Source organism: Mobula hypostoma, chromosome 14, assembly GCF_963921235.1.
Source record: "Mobula hypostoma chromosome 14, sMobHyp1.1, whole genome shotgun sequence".
Taxonomy (NCBI): Eukaryota; Metazoa; Chordata; class Chondrichthyes; order Myliobatiformes; family Myliobatidae; genus Mobula; species Mobula hypostoma.
In genome coordinates this window covers 30089814-30116884 of record NC_086110.1, presented here as the reverse complement: position 1 = coordinate 30116884, position 27071 = coordinate 30089814, and the positions used below count along the sequence as shown (strand labels likewise).

The 27071-nt window shown below is 41.8% G+C and overlaps 1 long non-coding RNA gene across 3 annotated transcripts in view; it reads left to right on the top strand.

Annotated features, from left to right (window-relative positions):
- Positions 1-27071, top strand: part of LOC134356487 (uncharacterized) — a 78222-nt gene that overhangs the window by 50903 nt on the left and 248 nt on the right. Inside the window, exons 3-4 of one of the 3 annotated variants that reach the window (XR_010020364.1) lie at positions 1854-2017; positions 7100-7392. This is a non-coding gene — a long non-coding RNA (uncharacterized LOC134356487). Of the gene's footprint in view, positions 1-1853; positions 2317-7099; positions 7393-27071 lie in introns of those variants that run through there. The other 2 variants (XR_010020365.1, XR_010020363.1) reach the window with 2 other exon arrangements.

Sequence of the window (27071 nt, the reverse complement as noted above, 5' to 3'; positions counted from 1 at the left end):
TCCCCAGGGAATAGCTGTCGATTTTAAGATACACCCTGTCTTCTGCACTTTGCCTTCTAGTTCCTTAGTAATTCCCCATCCAAGCCAAAAGTTGACTTCAGATCCATGCACTCCAGCAACTACTTACATGTCAACTGTCCATCAAACGATCCACTTGTCCAAAGCTACTTCTTTATCCACCATATTTCTTACAGCCAGAGAAAAAATAAACTAGATTCTTTAGACAGAATTATCCATTATAAATCCATGCATATTTTTTTCTGATCACCTATTTGTTCAGATGCTTTTAACACCCTAATAACAGCTCTTTCTCATTTCTCCACAAACTAATAAATCGGTAGTTTAACAACCCCTGTTCTTCTCAAAGTTGCACAGGCAGTTTTTCATCCTGGGGGATAATTCTGAAATTGAAACACAGTTCTGAGGTCATGACCTCCTTATCAACAGTTGCCTCACTTCCACCTTTAGATAATTTAATGTTTCATGGCGGAACATCAGTTAATGCTGGTCCTCAAACGTCCAGCTACCTTATGTTCCAACCTGACTTTGGGTGCGACCTGTGTGGAATTCTGTGATCACATGGATTTCGCCCAGAAGCTCCAGCTTCCTTTCACTTCCTAAAACATGTGTTGGTAGGTTAATTAGCGACTATAAATAGCACAAGTGTAAGTAGGTGGCAGAGGCAAATATTAGGCATGTGACAGAGAATAAGCTAGGAAATTCAATTGGCTAAATGGCTCCTCATGTCTATACTAATCCTGTTTACTATTACATGATCCATAGCTGGAAATACTGGGAGTGCAAGTGCCCCTCAAGATGCTTAGTAAATGTTGAAATAGTACTCGCTTCGCAGGCACTTTGTTCTATCTTTATTCTTATTACTTACCGCATCACCTTTTGTTTTACTTATATCGATCTGGTTAGTTTCTCGTCTTGATTTATTTTTAGTTTTATTTGTATCACTGGTACTTTATCCTTATCCTAGAACCGTGAAGACAAATACAAAGTAGCTACTTAGTTAGCCTGCCATTTCTCAATTCCTAATTACTGTATTAATGGTATCTTTCATTACAGCACCTACATTACTCTTAGCCACTTGCTTTCCCTTAATATATTTATAAAAGTTTATAGCTTTGTACTTACTATATTTTTTGCAAACTTTTTTTAAAAGTTACCTGTTAGAACTATTAAGATTTCCAACATCTTTCTGGTATTCAGTCTGTGAAGTTCTCATCCATTTTGGCTGCTTGGCTTATGTAGAACATGGAAAATTGCAGTTCAGCACAGGCCCTCCGGCCCACGATGTTGTGCCAATCTTTTTAATCTTAGCTCCTCTCTTTCCTTATTTACTTGTTCAAGCAGAGACTTAAAGTGTTCAGCTCTGTGGAGTCAGGTAATTTTCCAATGCATGAACCATACGAATGGCCAGAAAACAAAATAACCCAGCAGGTTGCTGAAACAGAAATTATAACTTGCAGTATGTAACACATAAATACTAAAGGGAAATGCAAAGGTCTGACATGCTTCTGGATTCTGGTATGTCTTTCATAACTAGCTTCTTACTCCATTGGAAACTATCTGTCATCCATTATTTCTTTAGTAAAGGTTATAGAGTTCATTAATGGCATATTACAGATGCATAGTTCCTAAGGTTAAACATTTACAATTTGGCAAACATTCATTCAGCTGCCCATATTTATTGTGGAGTTCACTCCATTGTCTCTCTCTGTCGTTACTGTTTTGTCTTTGGAGATGAGCTTAGGAGGATGATGGCACCTAACGGCAACTCCTTTGTTTGCATCCTCAGAAACAGCTCCATTTCTATGTTTGATATCTCTTTTCTTCCCTTTCAGGCTTCTTTTGAAGACCCTGACCTCGAGTTACACGCTGACTTTGGTTCTTTGCGGAAATGGGATATGTTCTCAGGGCCTCACGACTGGCCGCTTTTCAATAGGACAAGGACGCGACCTGGAAGACTAGCACGCCTTTAGGGTGCCGGATTTTCATGGCTTTGGAGGTGAGTGGAGTCAAGGCCAGTGCCGCTGTCGTAGGAGTACATGGAAGATTGAAAGCAGCGAGCTGGCTGCTGGCTGTGTGCCCAGAGGCCCGAGTTCTTTGGGCACAGAGCTCGGAAAGAATGACACAACATACATTTAACACCATAAATCAGCGAGTTGTTTAGTTATGTCTTCCATCTCGCTGTGAAACGGGGACATCTCTTTTTTCCTTATTAGGGAGAGAGAGAGAGCCTGTGTTAAGCCAATTACTGGGTGAATGAGTAGTCCTTGGGGTACTACAAGTCTGTGTCTTTATTGATGCTTTGCTGCACGCTTGAGTGCTCGGTGGGCGGGGTGCTGCTTATGCGTGGGAGGGGGGAGTTGGGGGGCTTTGGGGTTCTAACACTTAACTGTCATTCATTCTTTGGGGCACTTCTCCGTTTGCGTGGATGTTTGTGAAGAAAAAGAATTTCAGGATGTATATTGTATTCATTCCTCTGACATTAAATGTACCTTTGAACTGCCTCCCCAGCTATCCTCCAACTGTCAGTGACTGCTCCCAGCCTCCCTGCATTCAGGAGCTTTGCAATGGTGTGTGGAGTGTATAATATGAGCTGCCCCACTGTTACTGCAGGCTCACAAAACCTCACAGCCCAAGGCTGTGACATACCCAGGAAGTCCGGCTAAAACAGGAATCCTTTTTGTCGAATGGTATGCTAATGGTCTTTTGTGTCCCCGTGGTAATGTGCCAGCAGTACATTGTAGTAGTTGTCCTCATTGCCGCAGTCAAGGTGAAAGGCGTAGGTCACCGGTCCCCAACCACCGGGCCACAAAGCATGTGCTACCGGGCGCGAGGAAACGATATGATTTGGTGATATGAAACGATATGAGTCAGCTGCACCTTTCCTCATTCCCTGTCACGCACTGTTGAACTTGAACATAGGGTTGCCAACTGTCCCATATTAGCAGGAAATCCCATATATTGGGCTAAATTGGTTTGTCCCATGTGGGACTGCCCTTGTCCCGTATTTCCCCCGCTAAGGTAGAGCGTTGCTATGAAACCGTTGTGAGCCGAAATGGCGTAAAGCGAAGAAGCAATTACCATTAATTTATATGGGAAAAATTTTTGAGCGTTCCCAGACCCAAAAAAAACCTACCAAATCATACCAAATAACACATAAAACCTAAAATAACACTAACATATAGTAAAAGCAGGAATGCTATGATAAATACACAGCCTATATAAAGTAGAAATAATGTATGTACAGTGTAGTTTCACTTAACAGAATCGGGAAGATTAAGCCAAAAATGATTTGTTGAAAAAAAATCGGCATGTACATGCATGCACACGTCATGTATGTGCACGTCACGCATGCGCACACAGGTGCCCGCGCCAGGCTTCATGGTCATGGTAGTCTTTCTCGGGGTAAACACAAGTATCCCATATTTGACTGCTACTTTTGTCCCTTGGGAGTGAGAAAGTTGGCAACCCTACTTGAACAACCACCCCCCCCCCACTCCTATTGGCTGGTCCACAAGAATATTGTCGATATTAAACCGGTTCACGGTGCAAAAAAGGTTGGGGACCCCTGGCGTAGGCCACATCTGGTAATCTGAAAGCAGGTGCAGAAACTAGGGCTTGCTTAATATTGGTGTAGGCCTTCTCTTCCACTGACTCCCATTTTACTTCATTCAGAGGGGCCTTAAATCCTTTGACTAAAGCCTGTATTGGAGCCACCCGTGTCGCAAATCCTGGGATGAAGTTGTGGCATAATTGAACAGTCCCATTACCTTTCTCACCCCCCTCACTTTGGACGGGGAATGAAACTAGTTGTTGCCCTTTTGTCATCGAACATGTCCTTTGTACATCATGAGATAACATGTTCCAGGTGTTGCATTGTTTACTTTCCTATTTAGGCTGCGTGTGGCCTGATCTTAAATCCCTGGTGCTGTAATACTTCCAAAGCAGTCATTATTGCCACAGTGCCCTACTTCATTGTCCAAAAGGCAATTAACAAATCATCTACACATTGCAACTGTACGACGTCGTCAAGCTTGCCCATTGTCTGTGCCATGCTTATGGAAGACGGCAGGACTATTGCAGAAACCCTGGGGTAGTCTAGCCCATGTATACTATGGTCCCTCTAAAGTGAAGGCAAATTGGTCCTGAGACTCAAGAGTTAATGACAAGCCCCAGAATCCAATGGCAACATATAGGGCTGAATATTTTACTGCATGAGCTGGGGAGAGACTTTTTCAGACTGTGGCTGGGCGAGCCACAATGGGATGCCATCATGGTGAAATCTAATTGAGTGCAGTGTCATCTATTGTCAACCAGTAGGATTCTTCTGGCTTCTTTACTGGCCATATGGGTGGGCTGGTGACCGAAGAGGTCTCCTTCAGTACACCCTGTGGTTTCAATTCCTTTACTATACTTTAAACAGCTACCAGTGCACCAGCCTTTATAGGGTATTGCTTACGAAGTTTGTGCAGTTCCACTTCTATTTTAAATGGGTCGATTCTAACCTGCTGCAGTCTTGATTTTGTCTGGCCCTTACCCCTGGGAATTGTTGACAGAGTAGTACATACATACCTTCCTTGCTCCAATGCCTGTTTAGCAGGGCTACTGTGGTTACATGGGCCACATTGTGAAGTCCAGAGGTTGTATGTGTTCGCTTAACCTGACTCGTCTACGTAATTTCTCCTTTCCTGAATCCATGACATTTTAGTAAAAGAAACAAGAGTGTGGACTGCTATCCAAATGGGGAGAAGGTTCAAACATCAGACGTGCAGAGGGACTTAGGAGTCCTCATGCAAGACTCCCAGAATGTTAATTTACAGGTTGAGTCTATGGTAAAGGAGGCAAATGCAATGTTGGCAAACAATGTTGGAATAGAATATACAAGCAAGAAGATAATGTTCAGCCTTTGTAAGACACTGGTCAGGCTGCACTTGGAGTTTTGGGGCCCATATCCTAAAAAACAGGTGTTATCACTGGAGAGAGTCCAGAGGAGGTTCACAAAGATGATTTTGGGAATAAAGGGGTTAACATATGAGGAGCGTTTCGCAGCTTTGGGCCTGTACTCACTGGAGTTTAGAAGAATGTGGGGGGGGGATCTTGTTGAAACCTACCGAGTTTTGTAAGGACTGGATAGGGATGGATATGAAGAGAATGTTTCCTACAATGGGGGTTTTCAGAACTAGAGGGTACTGCCTCAAAATTGAGGGGTGACCCTTTGGAACAGAGGTAAGGAGGAATATTTTTTAGCCAAAAAGTAGTAAATCTGTGGAATGCTCTGCTACAGACTGTGGTGGAGGCCAAGCCCATGTGAATATTTAAGGTGGAAGTTGATTGTTTCCTGATCAGTCAGGGCATCAAAAGATATGGCGAGAAGGCAGGTGTATGGGGTTGAGTGGGGTCCGGGATCAACCGTGATGAAATGGCGGAGCAGACTCAACGGGCTGAATGGCCTAATTCTGCTCCTATGTCTTTTGGTGTTGTGGTCTTTGATTCTCAGGTTTTCCCGCACACAGTCCAGTCAGACACACATAAACAATTTCCTGCATGAGTATACGCACACCATCTGCATCCCGAACGGTGCCTCCCACCTACCCAAGGGTTCTCAGTAGCCATGCTACACTTAATTTGTTGCCCATGGAACAAGGATACACACACCCTGAACAGTCAGTAGCCACCTTTCACAACTAGTGGCCGTCTCAACAAACTACTTAGTATCATCTATAGCCGGTTCTTTACACAAAACACAGAAACACGCACACACACACACACACACACACACACACACACACACACACACACTTTTATATCTGCCAGAGATTATACTATCTTTATATTATTTTTAACGTATAGTTTTTCTATCCACCGGCATTATCAGAATCAGAATCAGAATCAGGTTTATTATAACTGGCATGTGTTGTGAAATTTGTTAACTTAACAGCAGCAATTCAATGCAATACATAATATAGAAGGAGAATATAAAGAAAAAAGAGAAAAACAATAGTAGTAAATAAATAAATGAATAAATAAATTACAGTATACATATAATTAATAGATTAAGAATTGTGCAAAAACAGAAATAACATATTTAAAAAATGAGGTAGTGTTCACGGGATCAATGTCCATTTAGGAATCGAATGGCAGAGGGGAAGAAGCTGTTCCTGAATCGCTGAGTGTGTGCCTTCAGACTTCTGTACCTCCGACCTGATGGTATCAGTGAGAAAAGGGCATGCCCTGGGTGCTGGAGGTCCTTAATAATGGACGCTGCCTTTTTGAGACACCGCTCCTTGAAGATGTCCTGGGAACTTTGTAGGCTAGTACCCAAGATGGAGTTGGCTAAACTTACAACCATCTTCAGCTTCTTTGGTCCTGTGCAGTAGCCCCCCCCCACCCCACACACACCAGACAGTGATGCAGCCTGTTAGAATGCTGTCCACTGTACATCTATAAAAGTTTTTGAATGTTCTTGTTGACATACCAAATCTCTTCAAGCTCTTAATGGAGTACAGATGTTGTCTTGCTTTCTTTGTGATACACAGAGAATGGTTGGAGTGGGAAACACACTGCCGGGGTGGTGGTTCGGGGCAGGCGCATTAGGGACACTTAAGAGACTCTTAGACAGGCACATAGATGAAGGAGAAATGAGGGGTTATGTGGGAGCGTGGCGTTAGATTAAACTGAGAGGAGATTAAAAGGTTGGCACAACATTGTGGGCTGAAGGGCCTGTACAGTGTGGTACTGTTCTATGTTCTAGTAGCGAAAATTCCTCTTCTAATCTCATGATAAAAGAAATATCATTGTCAAAGAAGCTGAAGATAGTTGGGGTATGTTTCTGACCTCAGAAGCTCCTGCAATGATGTCCTCCGAATGAATTGATAGACTTCTGACAACCATAGCCAACTTTGCTTGCGTGAGGAATACCATGAGGTTAACACTTCAGGTCTGCTAGAGAGTCTTTAATTTCTATCCTTCATTCTTACTCTTGCACAGAATCACAACAGCATGAGATACACGCATACTAAGACTTTGAAGCAGTAGCTGCCTAATATGGCTTTTGGTTTATTCTATTGATGTCCATGTGCAGGAGACTACCTTTTCTGGATTTGACATTTTGGGGATTGATCATCTATTCTACTGCCGTACCACTCAAAAATTTGATGACTCCTCTAAGATACAACCACAAAGTACCCTTTGATGCCAAAAGGGGAGCACATCAGCTTATCCAACACAGCTATGCTCCTTTCACTGATGTTCCTAATTTGATTGGGATTGAATAACGATTAGAAAGAAGATGAGATGAGATGTGTGTTGTACCGCAGATTTCATCAGGAAGAGTTCCCTTCATCTCCCTGCTGACTCTGCTTGCCCATGGTGTAATCACAGACAAGGTAAGCACTATTAGGACTGAAAAAGTGAAACATACCATTCCAAGCTCAAAGGATTATTATCTTTAAGGATTGTAATAATTAAGTAGACCTATGGAAAGAAATTCTATGAATTCATTTTCATAGGTCCTCTTCATTATTATATTCCTGTTTTATTTTAAAAAATAGCCTACAAGTAGCACAGTACCACAAAGCAATAAGGTTTGAGAAATAAGGAAAATGTTTCCTTGATGTTCAAATTCAAGAGGCAGCCTTTTGATTAATGGTAGGTGGTTTCGCCCTTCAAAACATAGACTGGAAAATGAAAGATGAGAGAATATGTTAAAAATATCCATTTTCCCCAAAGAATGTCGCCAAACTAATTAGTCAATCTAAGTGCTTTGAATGAATATGTCATTTTGCTTCAGTTCAGATTCAGACTTTAAACACTCCTAAGAACAACTTGGGAAAGTCTTATACTGTTTTCTATACCAATACAAATTGTTGGCATTAGTGAAGCAACTTGATTGAAAAGATGAACTTCCAGTGGCTGACACAATTGGTCATGAGATGTGCTCAAATTCCTCCATGCTATGGAGAAGCAGTCATCAAAGGAAAGGGAAAAAGAGATACAAGTCCTGTACTGTGGAGAAATGAGAATTGATTTTCATTCTGTAACAATCCAGGGACCTTGAGGGATTCAACTCTACAACTATTTACATCAGGACCAGGATATGCCTCCCTGCAGGAACACCACATAACAATTGATGACACAATTAAAATTAGCAGCTTCAGATACCTGCTGAAAACAAATATAATTGCTAAATATATGTTCCATGGAAAATCTCCCAAGAGATATACAGGAAAATGATGATTTAATTCATTGATGATGTATGTATCCTAAAATATCATCCCTTTATACCCTCGCTAACTATAAACATTATTAAGTGAGGACAGCTGAGCCCATTACTATTGATACCAGAGTTTAAGATTATTCTTCTACTATAAACAGATTAAAAACCACTAATGTGATTAAATGTGTGTGGCCTGTTTAGCTGGAATGAACAAACTCCATGACGACATGATATAAACATTGATCAACATTGTGGCTGGTATGTGGTATGAGAAGACCCTTAACATGATGAGGTTGTGAATAATTTATAAATATTAAACAGCAAGGCTTGGACTCCAAAATTACATTGCAGACAAGCAGTCACCTGTAAATATCTCCCCAAGGAGACTGTCTTTAATATACTGCAAATATTTAACAGACTGTTATAAACATGACATCCATGATATCAAAATAAAATATTGAGAAAACTTAATATTTAGCATTACAGCAATCTAACCAAAAGTATTTTGAGGGTTTGTGAATGCATCCTACAGTATAGGTTTCCCAGCAACTATGTCAAACTGTTGGTTTCTTTAACTGAGACTGATATTAGTTGCCATACAAGTCACAGTCATCAGATGTAAATGTGTCAACAATTCTAATGTCACAGAGTTCTGAATTTTAAAATGAACTAAGTGCAGTATTGATAATAACATAAGCACAATGTACAAGCTGTATGAAGACCGGGGAAATGTAATCACACTAAGGGTTTCTGTCATACTATTGATCAGTGTGGCAGAGAAAATCCACTTTCCTCTATCAAAGCCATTCATAAAGGACTCTTTTGTACAAGGTTGATTTGTGAATTACAGATAGATCACGGGCTGCAGCAATCAGAGGGCCTAGATTCATGATACGAAGAAGGTGGTCTTTAAAGCTAATTTCTTGTCTGAATCTAGGAGATCTTCTTTTAGATCTGTTCAGTGTTGGCTAAAGTCAGCAGAAGTTCTAGGAATCTTTCTTGTTAGGCCACTTTTGTATTCATTTTGCATTCATATTTGCCACAAGCTCATTTCAACAATTGGTCCCCTGTGATCTGACCACAGCCCATTGTTTTATCAACTCCAGTGCCTCATTTGTCCATTACATATATTTTGCTGGTTTAATGGCTTACTGCTGAAGGGATATCAGCTTCCTCTGCTGATTATAAAATAACCTCCAAGTTTTTCCTTGATTAACTGCTACTTTCCTATGACACTTAATTAGCATATGGCTCTTAGACCAGTGGACACAAATCTAAAGTAATGGGCAGTAGTAATGGAGGAGATGAGATGAAAAATTTTATTCTCTTTTGATGCTGAACTCACAGCCTTTAAGGTTAATAGAGGTTGGAGAGCACTCAAAGCTTCTAAAATGGAAACTGGATGGAAACTTAATTTACAAGGGTAATGGAGAAAATGTGGGTGAATTAGTTGTTACCATCTTATCTCTGCTGTTAATTGTTTAGCACTGAGCTTTAGCCTGCAAGTTGTGAAAGGTTGTCTTTGCCTCATAAATTCTCCCTTCAATGAGAATAAGAATTTTAGTAAAGCACTCTCTTTTACCACTCGGTACACAAAACAGTAGAGCATAAGAAAGGCCCTTTGGCCCAAGATATTGTGCTGAACTAACTAAACTAATTACACCTCAACCCTTCTGCCTGCATACTGTACATAGCCCTCCATTCCCTGCACATTCGGTTGCCTCTCTCAGAGCCTTTTAAAGCCTCTGAAGTATTTGCCTCCACCACCACCCCAGCAGCACATTTTAGGCACCCACCACTCTTAAAAAAAAATAAAAGCTACCCCACCCATCTGCTTTGAACTTTCCCCTCTCTCACCTTAAATGCATGCCCTCTAGTATTAGACATTTTAACCCTAGGGAGAAGGATACCAGCTGCTTATTCAACGCCTCTCATCATTTTATAAACTCCTATCACATTTCTCCTCATCCCCTGCCACTCCAGAGTAAACAACTGTAGTTTGTCCAAATTCTTCTTGTAGCACCTGCCCTCCAATGCAGGCAGCATCCAAGTAAACCTTTTCTGCATCCTTTCCAAAGACTGCACATCCTTCCTATAACTGGGTGACCAGAACTAAATGCAATACTCAAGATGTGACCTAACCAGTTCTATAAAGCTGCAACATAACTCCTGAATTCAGTGTATCGACTAGTAAAGGCAAGCATGCCATATGCTAAATTATTGAACTACCAGCTTGTGTAGCCACTTTCGGGGAGCTATGGACTGAGTCCTCAAAATTCCTCTGTAAATCAATGCTGTTAAGGAACCTATCTTTAACTGTGTTATTTCCCTTTACATTTGACTGCCAAAAATGCAATTATCATACTTTCCCAGATTAAACTCCATCTGCCATTTCTCTGCCCACATCTGCAACTGATATATATATCCGCTCTATCATTTGGAAATCTTCAACACTCTCCACAACACCTCGTTTCTTTGTATCTATCATGTTCACTTGGTTATTTACATTTTTGACCTGCTTTTCCTACGAAGGTAGTTACAAAATAATTGCTCAGCATTTATTTTTCGTTCATATTGTTTACTCCCGTCTCATCTTCCATGGGACCAGTGTTCACTTTAGCTACTCTATTCCTCTGTTCTGTAATAGCACCTGTTTTTGTGTCTTAAATGTGCTCTCTTCTACCTCTATTCTTTCACCCAGTTCTAAAGATTGACCTAATCATAAAGTCTAATACTACTTTTTGAAACTTTGACTTTAACCTAATTTTGATACTTTAATTAACCAACAATGGATTACCATTTTTGTGGACTCTTTATTTCACAGTGAAAGGGACATTTATTCATTACTATGAAATATTTCTTTAACTGCCTGCCATTGCTTAAAAACTATCAAACTTTGTAACCTAATTTCTCAACCTACCTTACTCAATATCTTTTCCACTTAGATAATGAAGGGGTTAACATATAAAGAGCGTTTGGCAGCTTTGGGCCTGCACTCACTGAAATTTAGAACGCGGGTGGAACCTCATTAAAACCTACTGAATGTTGAAAGGACTGGATAAAGTGGATTTGGAGAGGATATTTCCTGTGGTGGGCTTTTCCAGATCTAGAGGGCACAGTCTCAAAATTGAGGGGCGACCCTTTAGAACAGAGGTAAGGAGGAATTCTTTTAACCAGAGAGTGGTAAATCTGTGGAATGCTCTGCCGCAGACTGCAGTGGAGGCAAGGTCCGTGTGTATACTTAAGGCGAAAGTTGATCGTTTTCTGATTGGTCAGGGCATCAAAGAATATGATGAAAAGGCAGGTGTACGGGGTTGAGTGGGATCCGGGATCAGCCATGATGGAATGGTGGAGCAGACCTGATGGGCTGAATTGCTTAATTTTGCTCCTATGTCTTAGCATCTTATAATTGCTTTTACAGTTTAAGACTCTAGATTCACTTCAGGTTTTCACCCTCAAAGTGACAGTTGAGAAATATCATAGCGTGACCCCTCTTCAGCTGAGGTGCTATTAGTCTCAGATCACTAATTCATTTGCTTCTGGACTATGTCCACTACAGATTGTAACAAGAAGATGTACTGAATGCATTCTGTAAGCTAATCCTCAAGGTGATCTGTCGTCTCTCCAAAACAAAATGTCACTGTGATTGTTGAAATATATTGGCATGAATCTTTGTTTTTCTGACTGATACTCCAATTGATGGTTAATCTACCTCTCAGACTGCTTTTCTGCTATGACTGGATCCACTTGTCTCCTCAGCATGTATTCAAGGGCTATTCTGTGATTAGAAAGCTCCTCTTTTCTGATCCTACTGTTAAACTCCGCAGAAATCCCCAAACATTTTGGAACTTAATTTCTAGTTTATTCAGACTTCATTCAAACACAAACTCACTTCTGAAGGAACTTCAACCACTTCTTGAAATCATATCGCCTCTCATGTTTAAAAGGCGATTTTAGGGTTGTATTATCTAAGTGCAGTATCAGACATTAGTCCAGGAGCATTAATGAACAGGATGGAGTGCATTGGCTGCATGTAGTGATCATTTAAAGCAACTGGTTACGCAATTTGTTGTGTGCTCATATTTAATGAGCAAGAACATAGAACAGTACACAGGAACAGTTGCAATGCCCCAAGATGCTGTGCTGAATTAAGCCAACAGCACCCAACCTTTCTGCCTGCACATGGTCCATATCTCTCCATCTTATGTGCATTCATGTGCATATCCAAGAGACTCCTAACAGCCTTTATTTTATCTGTCTCCACCACCACCTCTGGAAACACATTCCAGATATTCACCCTTTCTGTATAAAAAACTTGCTCAGCAAATCTCCTTTGAAGATGCTTTCTTACCTCAAGTATATGCCCTCAAGCATTAGATATTTTGACCCTGCAAAAAGAAAATGGCTGTCCAGATTTCCCATGCCTCTTGTTATTTTATAAACCTCTATCATGTTTTCCTTCTGTCTCTGCCATTCCCAGAGAAAAACACCCTAGTTTTCTGACCTCTCCTTATAGCATGTCTTCAACGTCCTGACAAGCCTCTTCTGAGCCCTCTACAATATCCTCCACACACTTCCTATAATGGGGTGACCAGAAATGAATGCAATATTCCAGATGCGTCCTAACAAATATTTTATGAAGGTGCAACATAGCCTCCTGACTCTTGAACTTGGTGCCTCAATTATTAAGGCATGCATGCCTTACCTTTCACCTTGTGTAGCCACTTTCAGTGAGCTATGGATTTGGACCCCAATTTACCTCTGTACATTAACACTGTTAAGTGTCCGAACATTAACTGCAAACTGTTCCTTTATATTTGACCTCCCAAAATACAATTGCCTTACTTATTACACCTTAAATGGCACCTGCCATTTCTCTACCCATATCTGGAACTAATATATATCCTACTGAATCCTTTGACAACCTATCCACAATGATTCACTGCTGAACCCTCCGGAGGTGTCGTGGGCCTATCAGCGAAACACTGAGAAAAGAGGCCGCCCACTTGATAACCCAGAAGATGCCGCCACTCACTTGGGCACCCCACAGCATCTAGGCAGCATGTCTCAGGAGTGCAAATAAGGGATATTAACATCTAGTCCTACATAACATACCACAATGATAGTGATCTAATGATACCTTTATACCATCAAGCAAACGTACTAACCCACCCATCCAAGTTATGCATACTGTACATTTCACAAAGACAGGTCCCATAGAACACCTCAAGTCACAGACCTCCAGCCAGAATAGAACTTATTGATCCCTGTCTTCTATACCAGGCCAATTCTGTATCCAAATGGCAAAGTCACTGTGGATCCCATTCATTCCATTATTGAGGAGAGGTTAGTCAATTTTACCCCATAAATTTGTCTCATAGAATGAAACAGAAGCCATATATCTAAATCGGCCAAAGAAGTTGTGGTGGATTCCCTTTAATGAAGGATTACAGTGAATCAATTGACTTTCCCTGCTTAAACTAAAGTGCAGCATTTCCAAGAAATGTAAGCTATTTGGTTTGAATTCAAGAGATCTAAGAGGATGAAATTGTACTGGAGAGTACAGCAAGAGGTGCCACTGTGCTCCTTTATGTTCTGCCTCAGGGAAGATCACATCTATTATCACTTGTTCAGCAATACTCAGCACAGTTTTACACATGGGAGGTGAAAAGACTATAAGACATAGGAACAGAATTTGGCCAGATTTTGTTCTATCATTCAATCATGACTGATTTATTTTCCCATTTAACCCTATTCTCAAACCTTGTCCTACTAACCTTTGACACCCTTAATAATCAAGAACCAATCAACCTCCACTTGAAGCACACCCAATGACTTGGCCTCCGTGGTTGTTTGTAGTAATGAATTCCACCTCTGGCTAAAGAAATTCCTCCTAACCTCAATGTGAAGAGTGCTTTTGTTGTGCTACTTACCAAAAGTCAGCTTCATGCAAATAATTCATGTCTGATGAATCTTTCAGAATTTTTTGTGGAGATAACTAAGGGGATAGATGAAGGTAGAACAGTGGATATGGCCTAAATGGACTTCAGTAAGGCCTTTGACAAGGTCCCACATGGCAGGCTAAGCTGGGATTCAGGGGATGCCAGCGAGGTGGATTCAGTATTGACTCGACAATAGAAAGTAGAGGGTGATAGTTGAAAGACATTTCTCTGACTGGTTTCTTATGACTCTTGGTTTGCCATAGGGATCAGTGTTAGGAGTTCTGTTATTCATTATTCAAGCAAATGATTTGGATATGAATGTACATGGCATAATCAGCAGGTTTGCAGATGATACTAATTTAGGGGGTCTTGTTGATAGTGAAGCAAGTTACAATGAATTGCAAAGAGATCTTGATCAAGGAGATGGGCTGAGGAATGGCTAATGGATTTCAACTCAGATGAGTGTGAGTTTTATGCAGTTCAGACATTCACGCCAGGGGAAAGATGAGGATAGGGCAGTGTATTGCATACCTCATGGAGGTCTTGTGACTTTCTTGTGAGAATGATGTAATGGTTTTTTTGGAGGTCACCTGATGTAATTTTCCCGCCGATGTGAGGTCACGTGATGACATGTTCACCACGGGTATAAACGGGAAGACCCCTGATGATGTAGTTAGTTTTCCAGTTAGAACGCCAATGAGATACTCCATTCTGCTGCTTATTTGCATTATGATGCAGTTTTGATTTTAAATGGGGTTTTATGTTCTAATGTAAGGTACAGCAGTCTGAGCCGGCAATTTGACCAATCGCTGCCAGGTTTGTTAATGTATCTTTTCAATAACATTGGAGAGTGAAGACGGGACCCTGAAGGAGACGTTCGACGGGTTTGGAAAGGATCAACCATTATTGAGTTCGTTCAAGAAAGAGTGATCTGCATGAGATAGCCTCTGCTAAAAGTGGTAGAAAAGGCTGTGCAGGCTCTTTTGTACGGAGGAGGAAGGTCAGTGCCTTTTAAACCGTTTTATTTCTGTCGTCATGAATCCTGTGGACGAGGCAGGATCCGGCTGGGAGTGGCAGTGACATTAAGTCTTCGAGAAATTCATTACTTCATGAAAGTCCCTCCTAATTGACTATATAAATCTCTTGGACTTTAAAATTTACGATTCGAAGAACTGTGTTTGAATTTATCGCTTTAAGAACTGGTTTCGCATTTATCGTTTTAAGAACTAGTACTGTGTAGTGGTTTACTGAATGGCCACATAGCCGTTTACTTCTGGTTAGGGTTTTCATTTTTTTTCATTGTTTATCAGGGTTTAATAAATGTTTGTTTGCTTATAAATCCTGACTCGATATATTCATTGTTGCAGATCACGTGACAAGTGAATTCTACAGTGAATATTGGGGAAGTGATGAGTGTTGAGGAACAGAGGGGCCTGGCAGTACAAGCATACAGTTCACGGAAACCAGCTGTGCAGGCAGACAGGATGGCGAAGAAGGTTTGTCTTTCATCAGGCAGGGCATGGCATTTCAGTGAACAGACGCTATGCTGCAGTTACACAAGACACTAGTGAGGCCACACTTGGAGAAATTGTGTGCAGTTTTGGTCACCCTGTAATAGAAAGGACATTGTCGAGTTGGAGAGAGTGGAGCAGAGATTTACAAAAATTCTATCTGGCATTGAGGGCCTAAGTTGGGGTCGCCACACTGGATGTTTTGTCACCAGAGTGTAAGAGAGTGAGTGGTGACTTCAAAGAAGATTATAAAAGCATGAAGGGTATAGATAAGGTGGATGATCATAGTCCTTTCCCCAGCATTGAGGAGTCCAAAACTTGGGTCACCAATATGAGGTAAGAGGTCGCTTCTTTGCAGAGAGGGTAGCTGTGTTATTGTGTGTGCACACAGTAAAGAATTTGTTTTCAGTGTGCAATGCACCTGGATCCGGAAGTGATGTTGGTGAGCTGGTTGCAAGCTCTGGTGTCAGGCTAAAGCCATGACTGAAGTGTCCTGTAAATAAATGTGTTAGTTTTTACCCACGCTAAGTTTATCTTTTATCAAGAAGAAACATAACACAATGTCAGAAGTTGGCATGAGGACTAAACACAGAAAGTAACTGTACTGCAAACGATTAAGAAAGAGACGCCAGGTTACAACAGAGAGAAGCTGCTGGCAGGAGAGCACATTGTGTCCTGAAGCTGCCGTTGTTCACTGAATTTACTGAGAGAGATTCAGGTTAGATCCCCAAACAGCCAACTGAAATCCTCCCACAACTATGCAGGTTATTGGCAATCTAACTGATAACTGGAAACTCTTTAAACAGCGATTCAATATATACTTAGCAGTGAGTAGAGCTAGAGAGGCAGATGAAAAATTGAAAGCATCTATATTTCTACATGTAATTGGTGAAGATGCTTTGGACATCCACAACAGCTTTCAGATTGATGAGACAGACTTTATGTTGGACAATCCGATGACAAAATTTGATGATTATTTTGTCCCAAGTAAAAACATCACATTTGAGAGCTACAGGTTCTTTCCCTGTGATCAGAAACGAAATATTCGTTTTGACCAATACTTAGCAGAGTTTGGACTCTGAGTAAGTCCTGTGATTCTGGAGATTAGAGGCAAAACAGCTTGCAGAACCTCAACTAATGGGCTCAGAGAAAGATTGTCCATGAAAAAGATTTAATGCTGGAAACAGCTGTTAACATACGTAGGGCAGTGCAGACCACAAGATCACAAGCTAAGGTGCTGCACAGGGCAGAAGCAAGAGTGCATGCATTGTTCTTTAGCCAGAGAGTGGTGAATCTGTGAAATTCTTTGCCACAGGCAGCTGTGGAGGCCAAGTCTTTACGTATATTAAGGCAGAGGTTGCCTAAATAGATTCTTGATTGGTCAGGGCATGAAGGGATATGGGTGGGAAGGCAGGAGATTGGGGCCGAGAGGAAGAAAAGATAAGCATGATGGAACAGTGGAGCAGACTTGATGGGCCAAATTACCTAATTCTACTCCTATATCTTAGGATCTTATGGTCTAAAACAAAGGGACATAGCACAAGGCATTTCCCAAAGCAGCGGCAAAGCAGAAAGAAAGTTTCAAACCGCAAATGTGGAGGGAGGCACATCCCAAAGACATGTCATCTTATGGAAAGTCCTGCAATAATTGATGGAAGGAGAATCATTTTGCAAAGAGCTGCAAAGCTGGGGCTACCAAAAGAAAGGTGCACACGGTTGTTGAGGAAGCGGAGGAAGCCCTGTGGTTTCTCTACAGACTGCTGGTGCTACTAAAACAGAATGGATTGTTCCAGTGACTGTGAATGAGTAAATAATTCCATTGGAGCCCTGGTGAATCTTTTGTCCATGGATGATAGAAAGACTCTCAAAGTGTAAAGCAAGATTTACCCTGCGAAGTAAAAAGTGCCAGGCTATACTGGGGAGAACGTTCCAGTAAAGGGGGGCTGCATAGTGAACTAAGCCCAAGGGGTAGCAGCTAAAAGCACAGCTACTGATTGTTGAAAAGCAAGTGCAGACAACATTAGGTCTCAGTGCATGTGAGAAGCTCATCCTGGTGAAGAGAGTTTTCGTAGTGGCTTCACTGTCCAAAGATGACCACACTTCTCTTATGGATCCATACCTGGTGTGCAGAAAGCACATATAAATGAAGCAGTAGCTCCCGTTGTCCATGCATGCAGGCAAGTTCCATTTGCACTTGGAGACAAACTCAAATAAGAACTAACATGCATGGAACGATCAAATATCATACAGAAGATTGAAGAACCACCAGACTGGGTGGGTTCACTGGTCATTGTGCAAAAGAAAAATGGTGCATTGCGGATAAGTCTAGACCCAGGAAATCTCAATAAAGCCATCAAGAGAGAGCATTTCAAATTGCCAAAATGGGAGGAGGTCATGTCTCAGTGTGCAGGTGCCAAGTGGTTTAGCAAACTTGACACACTGTCTGGGTTTTGGCAGATGAAGCTTAATGAGGCAAGTTTGAGACTGTGCACTTTTAACACACTAGAGGGAAGATATCACTTCCTTCAGTTACCATATGGGATTCTGTCCACACCGGAATTGTTGCAGAGAACGGGTGAACCCAAATGCAGGACACTGCCACGGAGATTGCGTTAGGATGCAGACGAGGGCGAGAGCGTGGCTGGAGCTGAACGGCAAACAGGAGGGTAAACAGAAATGCAGGAGGCAGGCAAAACTTTTCTTGACACAGGGCGTTGCTGGAGCTGAACGGCAAATGGGAGACAGGCGGCAGGCAACACTTATCTTGACACGGAGCGTTAAATGGAAAGGCAAATGGCAGGCAATACTTATCTTGACATGGAGAGACAGAGTTACACAGGTAAACCTCAGTACTGAAGTAAAACTTAGAATATACAATCCTAAGCAGCCGGAAATGTGAATTACCACACTGTTAGAAACAACAATCTGGCAATGAGTGGATGCAAAGCCGGGGTTTTTATGCTGCAGGTTTAGATGAGAATCAGGTGTCGCAATTAAGGAGCCCAGGAGAACACGGGGAAAAGGGAATTAGGAGAATAAGAGGAATTAACAGTCGCGGCTGTGACAGGAGGTCTCCATAAAACCATCCACATGATCTTTGTCCAGACCATGATGGATGACATCATCATTTGGGGCTCCATCAAGGAAGAACATGATGTATGACTGAGACAAGTGCTGGATGTGACATGGAATGACAATTTGAAATTAAATAAAGAGAAATCTGAGTTTGGTACTAAGCCACCGACTTTCATAGAAGATGCCATATTGGAAGAGGGTGTGAAGCCTGAACCAAGAAAGACGTCAGCCGTTGAGAACATGGAGAGGCGAGGCCCCTAAACCAAGAGGAGGTGAGACGTTTCCTGGGGATGGTGACTTACCTGGCTAAGTTCATCCCTCGACTGTCTACTGTGTCAGCATCACTTGGATCACTCCTTGCACAGTGAAATGAATAGATTTTGTCTTACAAGGCTGAAAATAATTCTGACTGATGAGCCTGTACTGAAGTTTTACGATCCGGAAAGATGTACTAGGGATCTCGGCTGTTGCACCCTGGTACAACCTTGGAGCAGTACTACTTCAGCACCGTGATGACACATGGCAAACAGTGGCCTATGCATCAAGGGTTTTAACAAAGTGTGGAAGCCAACTAAGCACAAATAAAGAAAGAGTTTCTTGCCAGCACATACGCATATGAAAGGTTCCATCAGTATATCTAAGGATAAGCTTTTGAAGTGGAGACAGACCATAAACCATTGGCCCCAATTACATCCAAACTACTGAATGACTGTCGATGAGGATACAGCGCATATTGATAAGGCTGCAAAAATATGATATGAACATGATCACTGGAATAATATATATTTGCTGCTGATGTGTTGTCTTGAGCAGTCAACAAGAAAGAAAAGAGTGACCAAAGATTAACGCTGACATACAGGCCTATATTGACATGATTGCCGCCTCCATTCCAGTATCCCTTGACAGAACAGAGAAGATTAGTAAAGCAGCAGGGACAGATGAAACAGTGGAAGTACTCAGAGACAAATCAGAACAGATGGCCTGCAATGAAGAATCTGTCCAATGAGTATTCAGGATTATAGGGCATGTAGAGCTGAACTATCAATAGCGGAAGATATAACCTTCAAAGGGAACAGGTTTGTGATTCCAGAGTCACTACACAAGGAAATGCTCCAGAATATACAGGAAGGGCATTTTGGTGAGGGAAAATGTAAATGAAGAACTCCTGAAGTGATATGCTGGCCAGGAATGAACCAAGACATCAGCCAGACCACTGCTTCATGTGAGATATGCCTTACCTACAGACCAAAGCAGTAAGCCACACCCTGTACCACACCCTGTACCAGATAAGCCATTATTCAAAGTTGAATTTGTTTGATTTTAATGGGAGGAGTCATATTGTTGTAAACGACTTCTTTTCCAATTACCCAGAGGTTATAACACTGCAATCAACATCCAGCAAAGCGGCTATCACCTTCCTGAAAGCTGTGTTTGAAAGACATGGAGTTTGATGTGAAGTGGTATCAGAGAATGGTACACAATTTTTGAGCTGTGAACTTGAGACATTTCCAATGATTGGGGGTTTCGACATACAACTTCAAGCCCATATCACCCAAAAGCCTAATGGCCTAGCAGAGAGTTCAGTGAAGGTATTGAAGGGCCTCATGAAGAAGGCACAAGATGGATGAAAGGGCTTCCACAAAAGTCCTGATGATTTACAGAAGTGTGCTGCTGAGAATGACCTTAAAACCGGCCCAAATGCTGAGCACACTAACCAAATGCATACACACTAACTTTCCAGCGGATAAAGCTTGTTAACACCAAATGGAGCACACAGATTGGCTAAAAAGAAAGTGAAAGGAAAACAGAACAGTATCAGGGCATGACTGCGAAAAGTCTACCAGTCCTGAAAGCTGGAGCTCAAGTGCGAATCCGAGATCATGATTCCGGCACATGGTCCATGCAAGGATATATGCAAGAGGAAGTTACTCCACATTCCTAACAGATCCATATGGAGCGAGGAACACCTCTGAGAAGGAACTGTGTGGATCTATGACCACAATCTCCAACCCATAGCAGTGACATGTCATCTGTTAGTACACAAAAAGGGCCTGAGAAATATACCTGCTGTTCAAAGTTCTCAAAAAGACACGAACATTAATGCAGCAAATGAAAGCAATACATCTGTGGAAACAAAGAGCAGGCCAATAGGGATCATTAAACCACCACAGAAATGGATAGAAAGTAACTAACTGAACTAGGGACTGTATTTGCTCATTACAATTGAAGTTAATGTAAATATCTTTGTTGGAAAGCATTATTGTGTCTTGCAGGTTGATGAGGACATAGTATTGTGTTTGCTTTTCTTTAAAGGGGGAAGATATGTTATTACGTGTATACATAATAAAGAACTTCAGTTCCCAGTATGCAGTGTGGGCGGTTCACCTGGAACTGAAAATAACGCTGGTGAGCTGGTCACATGCACTGGGGTTAGCATCAACCAAAACAGAAGGGCCTGTTCCTGAGCTATATTGCTCTATGACTATGTAGTTTCTTTACATGACAGGATTATGATTTAACAAGCTTATGGTGCTCAGTGCAATTTTTTAAAAGGACCCTTCAGCACCAGCAATCTTTGAATAATGAAGAATAATAGTCATTTCTTATTGGGTAGTGCTATTAAATCAGTCAGTGTTAGAATCCCATTGAAGGAAAAACACAAATGAAGCACTGGGGCACACCAAATGAATATATTTAGATACAAGGGAGACTCCTGATGCTGGAAACAGTGAGCATATACACAACTGGAGGAACTCAATGGGTCAGGCAGTATCTATGGGGCAGAATGAACAGTCGATGTTATGGTCCAAGACCCTTCATCAGGAACAGAAAGGATGGGGGCATAAATACAAATAAAAGAGTAGGAGGAGGGGGAGGAGCAGGTGATAGATGAAATAAGGTGAAGTGGCACGAGAAGAAAAAGGGCAAATAATGTGAGAAGCGTGGAGGTGATAAATGGAGAAGGCAAAGGGATGAAGAAGAAATCTGGCAGGGGAGAACATCAGACGATGCTCCTCCAACCTTATCTTCCATCTTGGTAATCTACAACCTGACAGCATGAACATTGATTTCTCTAACTTCTGGTAACCGCTTCACTCTACTTTCCAGCCACACCCTTCCCGCATTTTCCTTTATCCCTGTAGCCTGATTTCTCTTTCTTACCCCCCCCCCCCGCCGACCCTATCCTCATGACCAGCCCATCCCCTTCACCTTCCTCCCTCTGGTTCGCTGCCTCCTGCCCATATTCCATGGTTTTCTGTTCTCTCCTATCAAGTTACTTCTTGTTTAGTCCCTTCACCTCCAGCAATACCTTCCCAGTTTCTCACATTATTCCCTTTTTTCCACCTTCCCCTACTCTCCTCCCTTTCCCTTTACATCTATCACTGCTAGCTCCCACTTCTCATCTTCCACTACTCTTTTATTATGGCTTTTTCTCCACTTCCTTTCCAATACTGATGATTGGGTCTTGGCCCAAAATATTGACTGTTTATTTCCCTCCATTGATGTTGTCTGACCCACTGATTTCCTCCAGCAGCTTGTGTATATTGAACCAAATAGACATAATCTGTGTGTACTGCTTTTGTCAGTGGCTTTGGCCCTGATGTTAACCCAGAGGCAGAGGCAAGAGCTGTAAGGTTCTTGTCCAAATGGGAAACTTTGAAGAATGGTTTCCCTTGCACGTTACTGAATTTGGCCCCGCTTCCTCAGCCAAGTTAGCCAGTTTGAACCAAGAGGATGTGACTTGGTACCAAAAAGCCTCAGGAAAAAAGAGATCAGCAATTGGGTTGTAGGAGAAGGGGAAAGGGAAGGTTGAAAGCCATAGCTTATGAGTAGAGAGGAAGGTAAGATCAGAGAGGCTGGTTTGAAGGGTTGAAAGATGAAAAGGAAAGGAAGAAACCATGACTCACTTGACATTGTGGCTGGAGAAGAACGTAGTTTTGAAGGGGTGAAAGTAGATTGGATCTGGCATAAATGGATTGACATCAGTCTGTTAGATACAAGAACCTATCTTTTACTTCTGGGTTAAAATTAAAATGAATGTCAAGCTTGAAACACAGAGTCTCAATTCAATATTTAAATGTATAACCAACTCAATCGAAATTGAGTTTCCTCCTACCGTCCCTGTTCTCCATTAAAATCAGAACCAACAGGTATGAGTTGCTTTTGAGATTTTAGCTTGCTAAATCCCTACTTCATTTAAATGTACCGGCTTTTGTGAGTGTAAATGCCATCACATAAGTCTAGACTGCTTGAATATGAATTTTCGAATTTAGAATCTTGCAACAACATGGGAGACTGAGACAGCTGGATCCCAGATGTTGCTAAATGGCCTCAGGGACTATAATTAGGCAGAAGGGTAGTTAGCGTCAGAGACTACAGTATAGGACATAAGTTTTAATATGCTTTGGGAGTGCTCTGCTTTTGAGCACAACTTGCTTACAGAATCTGGCAGAAGGAGTGGCAGGGGTCAATTTAAATATAATTAAAGGCAAACAGTTTTCAGAGATCAAAACGAATGTGATGAATAGGGCAAAATGGAGAGAGCTGAGGTACGTGGTGTTCCTTCATTCATCACATTTGCATCTACAAAAATATTTTCATGAATGGTTGCTGTTTGCCCCTATCACTTTAGATCCATTTTCTGCTGGGTCATCTGTCCAGAATTAACAATTAGCTTTTGCTTATTCTGCAAACTCAGAAGTGGGATTTTGAATATTTTCTTCTTGATAGAGGCACGCTATATCAGATCAATTTGGAAAGATTAAAGTTAAATGGGAGATTTAATTCTGAAGAAGATACACAAGCCTCACAACTAGTTTGCCAGACAACCTGCAGTGGTCTGCAGGCTAAAGTTGGCCAGAGCAGGACAAGGGTTGAGTGGAAGTAGAGTGAATGGGATCGGCCTTCCTGTAGGCAAAGTTCAGCCACACAAGGACTGTCATTTGTGTTTGAGCACACTGCAATTTCAAGGGTGCACAGCCAGTTCTCCCAATGTTGCAAGAACATCCCAATAAATGAAAAACCGAAGCTTTAGCACAATATGATCCTAGTTCTAAGATTTGCACTCCAATATAGGTTATTGTGGGTGGAAATATACATTTCAAGACTCATAACATAAAGTGCACATCTAACAGGAGAAGAAGATCAGTTGCACCAACATAGATCAGAAATCAAAAATGTCCTGTCTACTCTCCCACTTGATGAGAATTCACATAAACACAAGATCTGCTTTGGGGTAAATTATTATTTAGAACATTACAGTTTTAAAAAGTAGCCATTAAATCTATTGCTAGTCCTGTGCATCTGTTGTGTATTTAATATGTAAGAAACATTTGAGTAATTTTGTGTATATATATATATATATATATATAGTTTCTTGGTCATTTAAATAACTAAATATGGGTTCTATGTAAAAGTACATTAATTATATCATGCCCTGTAAAGGTTTTACTGCTAATGTTGAAGGGTATTTCATGTAATTTTTTTTTCTGTAGAAACAGTGTGTTCTGCTAGAAGCAATTAGGTTACTGTTAAAGATAAAGAATATGTGTCATCCAGTCAGGAGAGTAAAATGGGGAGGCGGTTCTAGAGAAAGCTGGGGGAGCAGTTTTTGTGACGAACACTGAGGTAGCTTGACGTCTTTCTTCGGCGGGAGATGGCGAGAGAAGAAGCTCGAGAGAACTGGCCGTAGAATTGGATCCAGCTGGAACATCCAATCCAATGAAGCCCAAGAAGGGGACTTTTACCGGAAAGTGGTGCATAGGAGTTGGTACAGTGTGTACATTGACAACAATGGCTTCTGGAAGACTTAAGCTCCACTGTGCATGTGACTGTTTAAGTATAATGGGCACTTCTTGTTTTTTTTTTCTTTCCTTTAATAACTGTTTTCTTAAGTTTATATTCTTAAATATACTTCTTTACAATTGTATGCAGTGTATAATCTGTTATTTCTTGCCGATGGGCGATTGCCAGGGGTAGTAAATCATACAGCATTCACACAAACTGGGTTTTGGATGGGCAAGACATTCCAACCTCACAGGTTTGGCAGGAGAAAAGTCATATGCACCTAGACTTATGAAGCCCTAGAAAGGTAGGTTTCTCACCATGGAGTCCTGTGGCTGTTAGCGAGAGGTTAACAAGCTGCATTTCTAGAGGCACCCAGTTAAAAGGGGTTTCATTATGGGGGCTCATCTGGGATTGAATTTGTTGAACACTATCTGATTGCACTAAGAATTGATTAAGTGGTTTGCATTTAAGCCTGTGCTAAACTATTGTCTGGCAAAGTAATTAAGATACGTGGCGATGGATGAGGTAGGTATTAAGTCATGATGCGATTCAAAGAGATTGCCCTTAACTAATGCTTGCGTTCTGAGCGGGGTGGATATCCGCAGTCCATGATGAATTGTTAATTAGGATTTTAAGTAATGTCGAAGTATTAGGGAAAGTTACAATCACGAAACGGCAGTTTGACCAAATGGCAGGCAAAAATGTTGTTTTAGTTCAGACTATGTTGACGTGACAGGAGTGGATCTGCCTGGTAACGTTGGAGTACTCAGAGATGCAGGGCCATGGGCTGTCCATACTTTCAGAGAAGAGTGGAGTGTAGACGAGTGTGCCAAATTGGAAGTTGAGTTTCCCGTAGCTGAGGGTGGAGACTTTAAAGACAAGTTGCTCTTGTTTCTGTGGAGTGAGAGGAAAGAGTGCTCTGATGTGGAAGGTCTAATGAGTCCTCCAGCAAGGGGTGAAAATTCTAAGTTTGTATCAGCCCTTACATCCCTGGCGGATAAATGGTAAAGTGCACCAGCAGAGAGTCAAAGTTATCGTAGGCTGAGAATATTCTCGGGTGTGAAGCCCACCCCTGAGGGGGAGGAGGAATATGAGATTTGGGTGGAGCAGATCTCTCAGATGCTGGATGAGTGGTAGTGCTCTGACAATGTGAAAAGACTGGTAGAGAGAGCCTAAGAGGTCTGGTTACTGAAGTAGTGAGGTACTTAAAGGCAGAAAACCGCTTTGCTACTTCCATGGGCTACATGCAAGCGCCAAAAAGCGTTTTTGGCACAACGGAAAGCCCAATGAAGCTTATGACGGGCCTTAGGTTACTGGGTCAGCTGTTGCAAAAGGTGATCAGATGGTCTAAGATGAAACACCCTGCCATAACTCTATTGCTGAGAGAATGGAACAGACTAGAGCTGAGGGACCAGGTTCTATACCAGATCACATCTCCTCCAGACAGGCCTCAGTTTTCCCATTTTGTTCTGCCTGAGAAGTATCGGAGGATTGTGTAGAAATTACTTCATGCTGATTCAGGTCATTTGGGGTTTGATAGGATCTATGGATTGGTCTGAGATCAGTTCTACTGGTTCTACTGGCCCCAAATGAAGTCTGAGGTCGAAGAGTACTGTAAGTCGAGCATTCGATGTATTCAGAGGAAGACTCTGCCTATGAGGGTCACTTGATTTAGTATGGGGCTACTTGATTTAGTATGTCTGCATTTCCTCTCCATAGAGCCTGATTCTAACGACACTGCAAATGTCTTGGTTATCACTAATCACTACACCAGATATGCCCAAGCCATTTCCTACAAAGAATCAGAGTGTAATGCCCTGGTAAAGGTTTTAAGGTGTAGGGTATTTCATGTAATGGTCTTTCTCTAGAAGCAATGTGATCTGCTGGCAGTGTTTGGGTTACTTTTAAAGATAAGGGATGCTTAGGAATGCATGTCATCCAATCAGTTGAGCGGAACTGGGAAAAGGTTCGAGAGAACACTGGGGGAGCAGTTTTTGTGATGAACACTGAGGTGGGTCGAGGTCTTTGCTTGGCAGGAGATGGAGAGAGAAGAAGCTCGAGAGAACTGGCCATAGCATTGGATCCAGTGGGAATGGGTGACCCAATGTAGCCCAAGAGGGGATCTTTTACCTGGAAGCGGTGAATAGGAGTTGGTGCAGTGTGTACATCGAAAACAATGGCTTCTGGAAGATTTGAGCTCCACTGTGCACATGTGACTGTTCAAGTATAATGGGCCCTTGTTTTTTTTTCTTTACTTTAATAACTGTTTGCTTAAGTTAATATTCTTAAATATACTCCCTTACAATTGTATGCTGTGTATGACCTGTTATTTCTTGCCGATGGGTGATTGCCGGGGGCAGTAAATCACACAGCATTCACACAAACTGGGGTTTGGGTGGGCGAGACAGTCCAACCTCACAGACTTGGTGGGAGCAAAGTCATATGCATCCTAGACATACGGAGCCTGAGAAAGGTGGGTTTCTCACAGTGAAACTCCGTGACGGTTTGCAGGGGGTGGGGGAG